At 47.1% G+C, this 15772-nt stretch overlaps 1 protein-coding gene across 1 annotated transcript in view; it reads right to left on the bottom strand.

Annotated features, from left to right (window-relative positions):
• LOC141192395 (oocyte zinc finger protein XlCOF8.4-like) overlaps nucleotides 1-15772 on the bottom strand; it is a 220036-nt gene that overhangs the window by 11771 nt on the left and 192493 nt on the right. The window contains exon 2 of the mRNA XM_073661915.1: nucleotides 3584-3654. The gene's annotated coding sequence lies outside the window, so the exon portion shown is untranslated. The remainder of the gene's footprint in view (nucleotides 1-3583; nucleotides 3655-15772) is intronic.

Raw genomic sequence — 15772 nt, 5'->3', positions numbered from 1 at the left:
TACTCTTAACTTAATATTTTGTTGAACAACCTTTTGAGGCAATCACTGCAATCAAACGATTCCTGTAACTGTCAATGAGACGCCTGCACGTCTCGAAAGGTATTTTGGCCTCTCCTCATGAGCAAACTGCTCCAGTTGTCTCGCGTTTGAAGGTTGCCTTTTCCAGACGGCATGTTTCAGCTCTTTCCAAGGATGCTCAATAGGATTTAGGTCAGGGCTCATAGAAGGCCACTTCAGAATAGTCCAATGTTTTCCTCTTAGCCATTCTTGGGTGTTTTTAGCTGTGTGTTTTGGGTCATTATCCTGTTGCAAGACCCATGACCTGCGACTGAGACCAAGCTTTCTGACACTGGGCAGCACATTTCTCTCTAGAATCCCTTGATAGTCTTGAGATTTCATTGTACCCTGCACAGATTCAAGACACCCTGTGCCAGATGCAGCAAAGCAGCCCCAGAACATAACAGAGCCTCAACCATGTTTCACAGTAGGGACAGTGTTCTTTTCTTGATATGCTTCATTTTTCAGCCTGTGAACATAGAGTTGATGTGCATTGCCAAAAACTTTCATTTTTGTCTCATCTGTCCATAGGACATTCTCCCAGAAGCTTTGTCGTTTGTCAACATGTAGCTTGGCAAATTCCAGTCTGGCTTTTTTTATGATTTTTTTTCAACAATGGTGCTCTCCTTGGTCCTCTCCCATGAAGTCAACTTTGGATCAAACGACGGATGGTGCGATCTGACACTGATGTTCCTTGAGCTTTAAGTTCACCTTTAATCTCTTTAGAAGTTATCCTGGGCTCTTTTTTGTTACCATTCGTATGATCCGTCTCTTTGATTTGTCATCAATTTTCCTCCTGCGGCCACGTCCAGGGAGGTTGGCTACAGTCCCATGGATCTTAAATTTCTGAATAATATGTGCACCTGTAGTCACAGGAACATCAAGCTGCTTGGAGATGATCTTATAACCTTTACCTTTAACATGCTTGTCTATAATTTTCTAATCTCCTGAGACTACTTTTTCCTTTGCTTCCTCTAGTCCATGTTGAGTGTGGTACACACCATGTCAGCAAACAGCACAGTGAGTATCTGTAGCCCTATATACAGGCCCGCTGACTGATTACAAGATTGTAGACACCTGTGATGCTAATTAGTGGACACAACTTGATTTAACATGTCCCTTTTGTCACATTATTTTCAGGGGTACCATATTTTCTGTCCAGGCCTATTTCATGAGTTTATTTTTTTTCAAAATTCTGTGGAAGCAGGGTTGAAAAGCAATGTCTGACTTTCATTTGTCATTTTCATAGGTTTTTAATTTATTATTACTTTTGTCAAATTCGAGTTATTTCTGTGACCATTGTGGGTTTTTCTTTCATTAAACGAGGGGTACCAACAATTTTGACCACGTGTGTATAATAACGCATAATAGCCAGTGATAATTTTCTTGCTATAGAAAAATCTTTAAATACAGTAGCCACAAATTTAGAGTCACTAATGTAGCTGGGAATTTCTTGCACTAGTGGTTGAAGATAGAAATCTATCTACACACTCAGTCTATCTCCCATAGAACCTAAGCCCGCTACTATTGGTCTGGGTGGTGGTGGAAATATGTTTTTGTGGTTCTTAGGAAATTAATGATATATAGGTATGAAAGGTTGTTCCACATAGAGCTGTTCCGCCAGTTTTTTTATCCAAGGCTCCTGTACTCAAACCTTCTTGTAGCAATATAAATTCCATATTGAAATCATTGGTGGGGTCTCTGGTTAGTTCCAAATACACATCAGTGTTTTTTGTTTCTTAAATTAATCAAATTGAGCTTGAGCTAAATAGAATTTAATACCACTATTGTGCCCCACTCGTCTGCTTGTCGCACTGTCAAACTCATATTAATTTTGAGTTCCCTCAGGGCAATTTTTTCTTTTCTAGTTAGATTGTTATTTTTATTTCCCTTATGAGTGATTTAATTATTTTAGAGAACCCAAATCCTTTTCAATAAGATCCTGAACTGGTCTAAAACCATGGAACGTGATTGAAGTGGATTAAAGGATGGATTTCCCTTATGAAACAGACCATTCAGAGAGGTATCAGATTTCATAGATTCCCTCTCCAATGATTTCAATTATAATAACACCTTTTGTTCTGAAAAAGATTTGTTAGGAGTAATATCAGAATTAACTGTTGCAACATCAGTAATATTTTCAACATCATTATCAGAGCTATCAAAATGACATTTCACAGTAAGGTTCCGCGCCAGTCTATTAACATCCAAAATTGCTCTAAATACAGCAAACTCATTGGTAGGGGCAAAACTTAGGCCTTTCGCTAAAAGTGATAATTGTTCCTCTGATAACACAAAACTGGACAAATTCCAAATCGGTAGCTCTAATAGCGGTGGTTTCTGTTCCGGGTGGTATATCTGTTTCCGCTTGTGTTTGCGGCCCCCCCTTCCTCCGTTTTTTGGCATGCTAGTAGATGTATTTTGCTGAGTACTTCTGCTGGTCATAAATTGCTGATTTTCACTTGCCGAGCTTACTGAGGAATCTGCATGTTCATCTGATGTAGGAAAGGTAGATGAAAAATCTGTAGAAACATCCATACCCTAGAAACTGATTTTGGCAGGTTTTATACGTTTGCAGGGACGTTTTCTTAGAATAGAAAATGGAGCTTTATTCCAATCATACACTTTGTTCTGTGAGTAATCCTCACTATCATGTTTGAATTTTGTTTTTTTAATGTTGATAAAATCTTCCATCTTCGCTAAATTAGCTTTCAGTTTGTCATTATGGCTAGTGAAATCCTGGTTGTGCACAAATTTTTCCAATGAGGATTGGATACCTTTTATTTCTGTTTTAGTTTTTGTAAATTCGAGCTCCTCATATTTCAGGATTAACCCATCAACTTCAATGAACAATCGCTAAGGATGCAGTTCTACTCTGTAATGTCTCATCATACAGGGCTGTGGCCACTTATTTTAGCCTTAATCCCCTTGGTATCATCTCCTTTTTCACATACATTCCAGAGTTGGAAAATCCCAGCAGATTATTAATTCTTGTGATTTTTAAATCTCAGGCAGGATCTAATACTACAATATTAATGACAGTTTTGTTTACACCTTGGACATGGTATATCGCTAGTTTTTATATTTATTCTATATCTGTATCACAAATATTTTTATTTTTTCTACATGTCAATGATATTAATTTTAGAGGATAATAATGTGTCACTAACGTTATAATTTCACTTCTGTCTATGCTAATCATACTGACCACAGAGACTAGTGAGCACATGATAACTATTATCTTTAATTACAACCTACCTTTATATGCTCACTAGTCCACAGTTCAGACAGACCATGATTAAGACTGCACGTCGAAAAGCGCAGGTCGAGACAGCTGTGATCCTTGTGTGAACTAAGCCTTATTATGGCGGTAGCAGCATTTTTTAATGGCTCAATAAAAGCTATGTTTTATTCAAGTTCAAAGCCTGATACGCTGGGTCATTCCTCCTATTTTATGATTCATGAACCAGGCTGCTCTGGCTGGATCCGAGCGAGGCTGAGACTGCACCACACCCCAAAAACTTACCTTTTTTTCTCAGATATTAAAATGTTTCAAAAGAAAATTGGCACCAATAATTCTTGTAATAAGAAAAAAACCTGCAAAAAGGACAAGACACATATTGTTGCTTTTTAACATGTTAAACATTTGTTTTAAAAGAAATTAACTCTTTTGAGCACCAGAACAGATGTACACTGCAGGGATGGCACAGGTGCGGCTGCTACACCAACCTTGGCAGTCTAACCACTTGCTGCTGTCAAATGCAAACATGGCATCTAATAAGTAGTGTTGAGCATTCCGATACTGAAATATCGGGTATCGGCCGATATTCGCGGTATCGGAATTCCGATACTTTTACAATATCGAATACCGGAATCGGAAGTTCCCATAATGCCTGCGCTCTGCAGTGTCTCTGAAGGATGACAAGCTGGGTGGCAGCGCTCAGCTGAGATCCAGCCTGTCATCAGAATGCCATCCCAACGTGGGAGAATTCTCCTGATTGTTTAAAAGCCGGCGGGCGGTAAAAAGCCGCCGGCTTTTAAACAATCACACAGCCCCATACTGCTTCCCGGCAGCCTCCCACCTCGATCCTCCGCTCCTCTCGCCACCTCTAATCCCAATCGTAAGTTAGGACCGGGCGGGGAGCGCAGCACCAAGGAGCGGGGAGCAAAGGACCCGGGCGGGGAAGCCGGCAGTGAAAAGACTTCACCGCCAGCTTTCCCGTTCTGTGCTGCGCTTTCCCGCCGGTTATTTCAAATGAACAGCTGAGGTATCAGGTGATGCTGATCAGCTGTTCATTTGAAGTAGCCGTGGTGCCCTCAGAGGGTTCACGTGAGTTCATGCTTGACTGCATTGCATGAACTCACATGAACTTTCCCACGGCCACACAGGTCAGCCTCACCTCCCAGACCATCAGCCCGTCATGATTGGTGTGTGTGGGTGTCTGTGCGATGTCTGCGGGTGTGCGCGATGTCTGTGCGATGTGTGCGGGTGTGCGCGGTGTCTGTGCGATGTCTGCGAGTGTGTGCGGTGTCTGTGCGATGTCTGCGAGTGTGTGCTGTGTCTGTGCGATGTGTGCGGGTGTGTGCGTGCAGGCAGACATAGGCCGATGTGACACTACTACTCCCATCGGCCTATGTCTGTCCCCCGTCCACTCGTGCCAGCAGGATCAGCTCGATGGGAGCAGTAGTTCCCATCAGCCTGATCCTGCTATTTAAATTGCCCTACTGTGTCCCCAATAAATGTTAAATACATGTCATTGGTGGCCAGTGGTTACCTACAATAAATTAGTTCATACATTACTTGTCCCCGCCGATCGCCACCTAAAATAAAGTAAAAAATAAAAAACTACACCTATACTCACCTAGACACCTAATTCCCCGAAGCCTTCGATCTCCTGTAATAAAATATAAAATAATAAACCACAACCTTATCCTTACCCATCCGTAGTAGTCCACGAGTGTCCCACGAAGATCTCCAGTTTAGAGCAGCCACATAGAATGTGACCGCTCTGAACCGCTGCTGCCGCTAGAATGACGGGGCCGTAAAGCAGCCCCGTCATTGCATAAGCGGGTTCACCGGAGTTCAGGCAGCGCTGCTCCGGTCAGCTCCTTTACGGCCCTGCTGTATCGTGAGAAATTCCCACGGTACAGCAGTGCCGTAAAGGAGGTCTCTGGAGCAGCGCTGACTGAATGCACTTCGGTGACCTCAGTCAGTGGCTCCCGCTGCCGGGAGCGGACGTGTTCCCGGCAGCGTGAGCTTACAGCAGCCATGCACAGCTGTCACCATCTCCAGATGTGACAGCTGTGCATGGGAGATCAGCGCAGGAACGTGGACAGGTAACTATTTTTTTTTTTAGTAAACTAAAAATTAAATAAAATGGTGTGTTTTATTTCAAATAAATTATTTTTTTCTGGGTGTAGTGTGTTTTTTCTTTTTAACACTTTGTAGGTTAGTAATGGGGGTGTCTTATAGACGCCCATCATTACTAACCTGGGCTTCATGGCAGCTGGCGCTGACATGAACCCCAGCCCTATTACCCCCTGCCACCGCACCAGGGCAGCGTGGAAGAGCGAGGCTAAGTGCCAGAGTTGGCGCATCCTATGGATGCGCCATTTCTGGGGCGGCTGACGGCTGGTGTTTCTAGCCTGGGATGGGGCCAATATTCATGGCACCCTTCCTGGGCTATTAATATCAGTCCCCAGCTGTCTGCCTAGCCTTTGCTAGCTATTAAAATAGGGGGGACCCCACGTCATTTTTTTGGGGGGGGTCCCCCATTTTAATAGCTAGTAAAGGCTAGGTATTCAGCTGGGGGCTGATATTAGTAGCCTGGGGAGCTCCGTGGGTATTACCCCCTTCCCAGGCTTCAAACATCTGCCCCAGCTGTCTGCTTAACCTCCGCTAGAGACTAAAATTATGGGGGATCCCACGCCAATTTTTTTTTTAAATAAATCCTTTATTTTAACACTAAATGACATTTGAGGAGTTAATAAAGATGCAGTCCCTAAATTATTATTTATTTTTTAATTAATTTTTCCCAAAAATTTTGACGTGGGCTTTGCTATATTTTTGTATGCCAGCCAGGTACAGCATCCAGCTTCTATGAACGCGCCAATTTCCGGGGTGGCTGCGGACTGCAATTTGCAGTGGGGGGGGGGGCCCAGAAAGCTTGGGCCTCCCTGCGCTGCAGATTCCATCCCCCAGCTGCCTAGTTGTACCTGGCTGGACACAAAAATAGGGAGAAGCCCCACGTATTTTTTTTTTAAATTATTTCATGAAATTCATGAAATAATTAAAAAAAAATTGATGTGGGGCTTCGCCCTATATTTGTGTCCAGCCAGGTACAGCAGGCAGGAATGGGCTGCCCCCAACCAACAGCTGCCTATTTGTACCTGGCCGGACACAACAATATAGGGAAGCCCTTTTTTTCTTAATTATTTCATGAATTTCATGAAATAATTTAAAAAAAAAATACGTGGAGCTTCGCCCTATTTTTGTGTCCAGCCAGGTACAACTAGGCAGCTGGGGGCTGGAATCTGCAGCGCAAGGAGACCCAAGCTTTCTGGGCCCCACCCGCTGCAAATTGCAGTCCGCAGCCGCCCTGGAAAATGGCACGTTCATAGAAGCGCCATCTTCTGGCGCTGTACCCAACTCATCCAGGGCCCTGGTGCGGTGGCTCACTGGGTAATAAAGGGGTTAAGGCCAGCTTGGCATTATCAGCTGGCCCTAAGCCCGAAATTCATGGGGTCACGCCAATATTAGACATGACCACCATGAATTTCTAGTAAAGTATTTAAAAAAAACACAACACCCAGAATAAAGTCCTTTAATTGAAATAAACACACAATTCTTTATTGTTCTAAATTAAACTATACTTACCATCACGCCCATTCCAGCTGAAGCCAACGATCTCCTGCAATAAAAGAAAAATAATAAACCAACCTCATCCTTACCTTCCCATGGATCCCACGAGAGCTTCAGCTCTGCTACATCGAGATGACAGGCTGGACCGCAGCAGAACGCTGCCATCCAGCCTGTCATCCCGCAGACACTGAGAAGCGCAGGCTTGCTTGCGCTCCTCAGTGTCTCTCTGTGACGGCATCCAGATGAGCCGAGGTCATGTCCAATGAACTCGGCTCACCTCATGCACGTCACTGACAGCGTGGGAAAATTCGCACGCTGAAGCGCTGAGTGCAGGAGAATTTTCCCACGCTGTCAGTGACGTGCATGAGGTGAGCCGAGTTCATTGTCGGCTCATCTGGATGCCGTCACAGAGAGACACTGAGGAGCGCAAGCATGCCTGCGCTTCTCAGTGTCCGTGGGATGACAGGCTGGATGGCAGCGTTCTGCTGCGGTCCAGCCTGTCATCTCGATGTAGCAGAGCTGGAGCCATCGTGGGAACCATGGAAAGGTAAGGATGAGGTTGCTTTATTATTTTTCTTTTATTGCAGGAGATCGTTGGCTTCAGCTGGAATGGGCGTGATGGTAAGTATGGTTTAATTTAGAACAATAAAGAATTGTGTGTTTATTTCAATTAAAGGACTTTATTCTGGGTGTTTGTGTTTTTTTTTTAACTTTGACTATGGGGTTAGTAATGGGGGTGTCTTATAGACGCCTCTCCATTACTAACCTGGGCTTGATGTCAGCTGGCATTATAAGCTGACATCAACCCCAGCCCTATTACCCCACTGCCACCGCTACAGGGCAGTGGGAAGAGCGAGGCTAAGTGCCAGAATTGGCGCATCCTATGGATGCGCCATTTCTGGGGCGGCTGACGGCTGGTGTTTCTAGCCTGGGAGGGGGCCAATATTCATGGCTCCCTTCCTGGGCTATTAATATCAGCCCCCAGCTGTCTGCCTAGCCTTTGCTAGCTATTAAATTAGGGGGGACCCCACGTCATTTTTTTGGGGGGGTCCCCCATTTTAATAGCTAGTAAAGGCTATGTATTCAGCTGGGGGCTGATATTAGTAGCCTGGGAAGCTCCGTGGGTATTACCCCCTTCCCAGGCTTCAAACATCTGCCCCAGCTGTCTGCTTAACCTCCGCTAGAGACTAAAATTAAGGGGAACCCCACGCCAATTTTTTTTTAAATAAATCCTTTATTTTAACATTAAATGACAAGTACAGTAATCAAAAAATTCTAAATTGTCGGGTACAGATTGAATTGCCGGCCGGCTTTCTTAAAGAGACGGTGCATGAAAACACTATTATTTTTTTTTATAAATCCTTTACACTAAATGACAAGTACAGTAACCAACACTGTCACTGTGCTTCATATATATGTGACTGACATGTTTCTATCTATCTAATCTATGTGTGGTGCTCTATTCTTTCTGTTGTAAATTGTCGGGTACCGGTGTATGCGCTGATGAATTGCCGGCTTTTCGCATAATACATTCTACATTATTCTTAGTTGTTTTACTTCATGTAGAATTAACCTACAAGGAAAGAAAGGGTTTATTTTCATTCCGATATTAGTGTCCCATTGACTTGCATTGGTTTCCGGTATCGGAATCGGCGATATCCGATACTTTTTGAGTATCGGTCCGATCCAATCCGATACGATATTTCCTGATATCGGAAGGTATCGCTCAACACTACTAATAAGGTTTGACAGAGTTCGGCTCAATGACCCTCCTTCCCAAGTACTCGATAGTATGGGGCTGCCCAGTTACTACGATACTTAAATGCCTAATAATGGTGTCTGGGCCGGCAATGTATGAAAGTCTATTAGGCCGGGCCAGAGGCAAAGTCCAATAAGTTACTTTTTAATGCCTCCATACACATTAGACTAAAACACACGTAACTTTTTTATTTTTTGGCAAACACCGCTGTATGACGGATTATTGTTTGCAGGTCGAGTGGCAGATTTTTTTTGGTACCATTTTGCACATATTTTTTGATCGCTTTTTATGCAGATTTTTCAGACATAAAATGAACAAAAACCAGTAATACAGTAATTTTTTCTATATTTTTTGCGCCATTCGCTGTGCAGTAAAAGTGATTAGACTGATTTGTTCGTCGGATCGGTGCAATTACAGCAGTACCAGATTTATATTTTTTGTGCTTTGCTAATTTTACAGACTAAAAATACTATTTTACAAAAATGAATTTGTTTTGGCATCGCCATTTTCTGAGAGTTGAAACTTCTTTATTTTTTTTCGCCGAATGAGCTATATTTGGGCTATTAGTTACATTAGGGCTTGTTTTTTGCGGTTTGGTGGTTTCATTTTTACCATTTTTTTAACATAACTTTTTGATCGCTAATCAGTATGATGAATAAGCGATGTTTTGGTGTGCATTTATTATTTTTTTTTTACGGTGTCCGCGAAACAGAATAAATAACATGCCAGTTTTATAGAGCGGGTCATTCCGGATCCAGCGATACCAACTGTGTGTACTTTTTTTTTTGTTGTTGTTTATTTTTGTTTTATCACAATCGCTGCGCTTTAAATGGCGAAACGGCTTTTCGTGATGTGTGCGTTTTTTTGTGTTTTTTACATACTTAATTTCACTGTGGGACATGTATCATTTTATTTTTTATCACTGCTCTCATAAACTGCAGTGCATGAGAATAGTCAGCTTATAGCTAGATCTCACAGGCCACTGAACCCTGGGGTCATCACATGAAGTCAGGGTACCATGGTAACCATCGGGACCAGCAATTCTCATTGCAGGGGTCCGATGGTTACAAAGGGGGTCTTATGACTCCCTTGTAACAATTTAAATACTGCTGTCGCGATTGACAGCAGTATTTAAGGGGTTCATTGGCCCCAATTGGTCGCAAAAACGTCCGGGGACGATACTACAGGGTGTCAGCTGTCATAATGTTGTTAATGAGCTGACTGCACAATGTTAGTTAAGTCACATCCATAACAACCTTATTATACGCCATTATCCTATATATATCGACGTAGATAGAAATCACAGGTCCCACAGGAATAGCTGTACTTGGGCCCCCAACCTCAAAAGAGCAAAAAAAAAAAAAAAAATTATATATATATATATATATATATATATATATATATATATATATATATATATATCTCACAGTACAGACCAAAAGGTTGGACACGCCTCATTTAAAGATTTTTCTGTATTTTCATGACTATGAAAATTGTACATTCACACTGAAGGCATCAAAACTATGAATTAACACATGTGGAATTATATACTTAACAAAAAAGTGTGAAACAACTGAAAATATGTCTTATATTCTAGGTTCTTCAAAGTAGCCACCTTTTGCTTTGATGACTGCTTTACACACTCTTGGCATTCTCTTGATGAGCTTCAAGAGGTACTGCATAAGGGGCATAATGGGGGCATTATACTGTGTGGGGAATGATACATACTGCATAAGGGGCATTACACTGTGTGGGGGCATTATACAGCCTGCATAAGGGGCATAATGGGGGCATTACACTGTGTGGGAGCATCATACATCCTGCATAAGGGGCATAATGGGGGCATTACACTGTGTGGGGGCATCATACATCCTGCATAAGGGGCATAATGGGGGCATTACACTGTGTGGGGGCATCATACATACTGCATAAGGGGCATAATGGGGGCATTACACTGTGTGGGGGCATCACACACACTGCATAAGGGGCATAATGGGTGCATTACACTGTGTGGGGGCATCATACATACTGCATAAGGGGCATAATGGGGGCATTATACTGTGTGGGGGCATCATACATACTGCATAAGGGGCATAATGGGTGCATTACACTGTGTGGGGGCATCATACATACTGCATAAGGGGCATAATTGGGGCATTACACTGTGTGGGGGCATCATACATCCTGCATAAGGGGCATAATGGGAGCATTACACTGTGTGGGGGGCATCATACATACTGCATAAGGGGCATTACACTGTGGGGGCATCATACATACTGCATAAGGGGAATAATGGGGGCATTATACTGTGTGAGGGCATCATGCATCCTACATAAGGGGCATAATGTGGGCATTACACTGTGGGGGGCATCATACATCCTGCATAAGGGGAATAATGGGGGCATTATACTGTGTGAGGGCATCATGCATCCTACATAAGGGGCATAATGGGGGCATTACACTGTGTGGGGACATCATACATCCTGCATAAGGGGCATAATGGGGGCATTACACTGTGGGAGCAGTAAAGGGGCCCTGTACTATGAGAACAATACGTTTCCCCCCTTCCTGTCTCCATAGTTGGGTCGTATGTATCTATTACAGAAAACAGAACAAAAACCTTATGATTCTTATAAAGGGGCAACAGAAGACCCCAAAAGAGTCTCCGTGCTGAAGGGGTTACTGCCCCCTGCGCCCAGTAATGGGGGGTCTCCACATACCTCCACCTGCAGAGCCGCCACCACATATATGGCTGCTCTGTGCGCACAGGAGCTGTGATGAGGTCACAGGAGGGGAGGAGTCAGGGGTCACATGATCAGGGGCCTCAGTGGATGCAGGACTCTGCTGTGCTGGTTGTCATGGTGCTGGATGAGCTGAAGTTTATGTATGGGGTCAGGAGGGGTTTACAGTGTGGATGTAGCAGAGCCGCGTGTGTACGAGGTGTACGGAGCAGAGCCGCGTGTGTACGAGGTGTACGGAGCAGAGCCGCGCGTGTACGAGGTGTACGGAGCGGAGCCCTGTGTACGAGGTGTACGGAGCAGAGCCGCGTGTGTACGAGGTGTACGGAGCAGAGCCGCGTGTGTACGAGGTGTACGGAGCAGAGCCGTGTGTGTACGAGGTGTACGGAGCAGAGCCGCGGGTGTACGAGGTGTACGGAGCAGAGCCGCGGGTGTACGAGGTGTACGGAGCAGAGCCGCGTGTGTACGAGATGTACGGAGCGGAGCCGCGTGTGTACGAGGTGTACGGAGCAGAGTCGTGTGTGTACGAGGTGTACGGAGCGGAGCCGTATGTACGAGGTGTACGGAGCAGAGCCGCGTGTGTACGAGGTGTACGGAGCGGAGCCTCGTGTGTGCGAGGTGTACGGAGCAGAGCCGCATGTGTACGAGGCGTAGGGAGCGGAGCCGTGTGTGTACGAGGTGTACGGAGCAGAGCCACATGTGTACGAGGTGTGCGGAGCCGTGTGTGTACGAGGTGTACGGAGCCGCGTGTGTACGAGGTGTACGGAGCGGAGCCGCGTGTGTACGAGGTGTACGGAGCGGAGCCGCGTGTGTACGAGGTGTACGGAGCGGAGCCGCGTGTGTACGAGGTCTACGGAGCGGAGCCGCGTGTGTACGAGGTGTACGGAGCGGAGCCGCGTGTGTACGAGGTGTACGGAGCAGAGCCGCGTGTGTACGAGGTGTACGGAGCAGAGCAGCGTGTGTACGAGGTGTACGGAGCGGTGCCGCGTGTGTACGAGGTGTACGGAGCAGAGCCACGTGTTTACGAGGCGTAGGGAGCGGAGCCGTGTGTGTACGAGGTGTACGGAGCAGAGCCGCATGTGTACGAGGCGTAGGGAGCGGAGCCGCGTGTGTACGAGGTGTACGGAGCAGAGCCGCGTGTGTACGAGGTGTACGGAGCGGAGCCGCGTGTGTACGAGGTGTACGGAGCAGAGCCGTGTGTGTACGAGGTGTACGGAGCCGCGTGTGTACGAGGTGTATGGAGCGGAGCCGCGTGTGTACGAGGTGTACGGAGCGGAGCCGCGTGTGTACGAGGTGTACGGAGCCGCGTGTGTACGAGGTGTACGGAGCGGAGCCGCGTGTGTACGAGGTGTACGGAGCGGAGCCGCATGTGTACGAGGTGTACGGAGCAGAGCCACGTGTGTACGAGGTGTACGGAGCGGAGCCGTGTGTGTACGAGGTGTACGGAGCCGCATGTGTACGAGGTGTACGGAGCGGAGCCGCGTGTGTACGAGGTGTACGGAGCGGAGCCGCGTGTGTACGAGGTCTACGGAGCGGAGCCGCGTGTGTACGAGGTGTACGGAGCGGAGCCGCGTGTGTACGAGGTGTACGGAGCAGAGCCGCGTGTGTACGAGGTGTACGGAGCAGAGCAGCGTGTGTACGAGGTGTACGGAGCGGTGCCGCGTGTGTACGAGGTGTGCGGAGCAGAGCCGCGTGTGTACGAGGTGTACGGAGCAGAGCCGTGTGTGTACGAGGTGTACGGAGCAGAGCCGTGTGTGTACGAGGTGTACGGAGCGGAGCCGCGCGTGTGTACGAGGTGTACGGAGCAGAGCCGCGTGTTTACGAGGCGTAGGGAGCGGAGCCGTGTGTGTACGAGGTGTACGGAGCAGAGCCGCATGTGTACGAGGCGTAGGGAGCGGAGCCGTGTGTGTACGAGGTGTACGGAGCAGAGCCACGTGTGTACGAGGTGTACGGAGCGGAGCCGCGTGTGTACGAGGTGTACGGAGCGGAGCCGCGTGTGTACGAGGTGTACGGAGCAGAGCCGCGTGTGTACGAGGTGTACGGAGCGGAGCCGCGTGTGTACGAGGTGTACGGAGCAGAGCCGTGTGTGTACGAGGTGTACGGAGCCGCGTGTGTACGAGGTGTACGGAGCGGAGCCGCGTGTGTACGAGGTGTACGGAGCGGAGCCGTGTGTGTACGAGGTGTACGGAGCCGCGTGTGTACGAGGTGTACGGAGCGGAGCCGCGTGTGTACGAGGTGTACGGAGCGGAGCCGCATGTGTACGAGGTGTACGGAGCAGAGCCACGTGTGTACGAGGTGTACGGAGCGGAGCCGTGTGTGTACGAGGTGTACGGAGCCGCATGTGTACGAGGTGTACGGAGCGGAGCCGCGTGTGTACGAGGTGTACGGAGCGGAGCCGCGTGTGTACGAGGTGTACGGAGCGGAGCCGCGTGTGTACGAGGTGTACGGAGCGGAGCCGCATGTGTACGAGGTGTACGGAGCAGAGCCGCGTGTGTACGAGGTGTACGGAGCAGAGCAGCGTGTGTACGAGGTGTACGGAGCGGTGCCGCGTGTGTACGAGGTGTGCGGAGCAGAGCCGCGCGTGTGTACGAGGTGTACGGAGCAGAGCCGCGTGTGTACGAGGTGTACGGAGCGGAGCCGCGTGTGTACGAGGTGTACGGAGCGGAGCCGCGTGTGTACGAGGTGTACGGAGCGGAGCCGCATGTGTACGAGGTGTACGGAGCGGAGCCGCGTGTGTACGAGGTGTACGGAGCAGAGCAGCGTGTGTACGAGGTGTACGGAGCGGTGCTGCGTGTGTACGAGGTGTGCGGAGCAGAACCGCGCGTGTGTACGAGGTGTGCGGAGCAGAGCCTCGCGTGTGTACGAGGTGTACGGAGCAGAGCCGCGTGTGTACGAGGTGTACGGAGCGGAGCCGCGTGTGTACAAGGCGTGCGGAGCCACGCGTGTGCGAGGCGTGCAGAGCAGTGTATATATGGAGCCCTGTGTGTACGCTGTATACAGCTGTATACCCCCCAGGTTCGGTTGCAGACACCGCGGCTCTTTATCTGACACTGGACACTCGGTAAAACTGTGCTCGGACGTCTCTTGTTTCTCGCACAGATATTGATAACATAAGATGGAGTCAGACGAACCCTCCTACAAAACCTGATAACAAAGTCATTGCTACAGGACTGGATGAGAAAGGGATTTATTCTACAAGAAACGCTGGGGCCACAAATGAGGGAATCCGGGCCCCGTGGCTGGATACTCCGGACCCCCGGCGTGTTAGGAGCAGACGGGGTCTTTGTCCCTGGAGGTTCTCTGCTCGGTATAATGAGACTCTGATCTTGTTCTTATAAAGAGGGTTGGAGTAAAATAGAAGCTGCCTGAATATGAGGACCTTGTCTGATCTCTATGTCCTTGTCTACAGAGCTATGGAGATAGCGCTATTCTCTGTATAATAGATGTGATGTCGCTGGAGCCCTAATATTCCTGTACAGCGGTCTCTGTAGAGATAATCTTACCCCAGCATTAGGGATTGGGAGAAGGGAAAAAGGGATTGGGGGCATTTTATTGTAATTTCCCTTTAAAAAAATGTAATAAAAAAATAACTGATTATAGAAAGTGCTTCGTTTTTCCACCATGTTGTCTGTAGGAGAAGTAAAGAGCCGAAGCTGAAGAAGCTTTATCTCCAGAAGTCTACAAAAGAGGGAGGATTGGCAACTCCAAATGTCCTTGTCTATTTTGGGATTGGGAGTTAGGAAAAGAGGCAGGAGGACATTTTGGGATTTGGTTTGGTGGGTGGGGGCAAGAGATGCAATATTTGTCCATATAGTGTAAATATATGAATACAGTTAGATCCAGAAATATTTGGACAGTGAATCTTTGTGATTTCAGCTCTGCAGGCCACTAATCTGGATTTAAAGTGAAACAATAGTGATGAGCAAGCACTAAAATGCTCGTTGCTCGGGTCGAGCAAATTGCAGTGCTTTTATGCTGGACCCGAGCAATGAGCCCAATGTAAGTCTATGGGAAACTAGAGCACTTTTCAGGCGGCTCCCTCCGGCGGTCTGCAGGGGGCCTAAAAATTGCCCAAATCGATGGGAACAGTGCTCAAATGACATGGGAACAGCATGGGGAAGACCCCTGGAAGAATTTCTGACTCCCAGGTCACTGCTGTCAACATCGTTGTCAAAGGTATTACACCACTTTTACGGACTCACAATAAAACATACAAAAACGAAACCAAAATGGATTTTCCTGGGAAATATGTTAAGGAACATCCTTTCAAGGGTAAAGACTTGTATATAAGGCAAAATAAATAAGCAAAAACAAAAATACTCCTCCACACCTTGGGCTATGTTCACATGTAGCATT

This window comes from Phyllobates terribilis, unplaced genomic scaffold, assembly GCF_046119375.1.
Source record: "Phyllobates terribilis strain yellow unplaced genomic scaffold, ASM4611937v1 Scaffold_60__1_contigs__length_8166268, whole genome shotgun sequence".
In the NCBI taxonomy this organism is placed as follows: domain Eukaryota; kingdom Metazoa; phylum Chordata; class Amphibia; order Anura; family Dendrobatidae; genus Phyllobates; species Phyllobates terribilis.
This window is presented reverse-complemented; position numbering and strand designations above follow the sequence as displayed.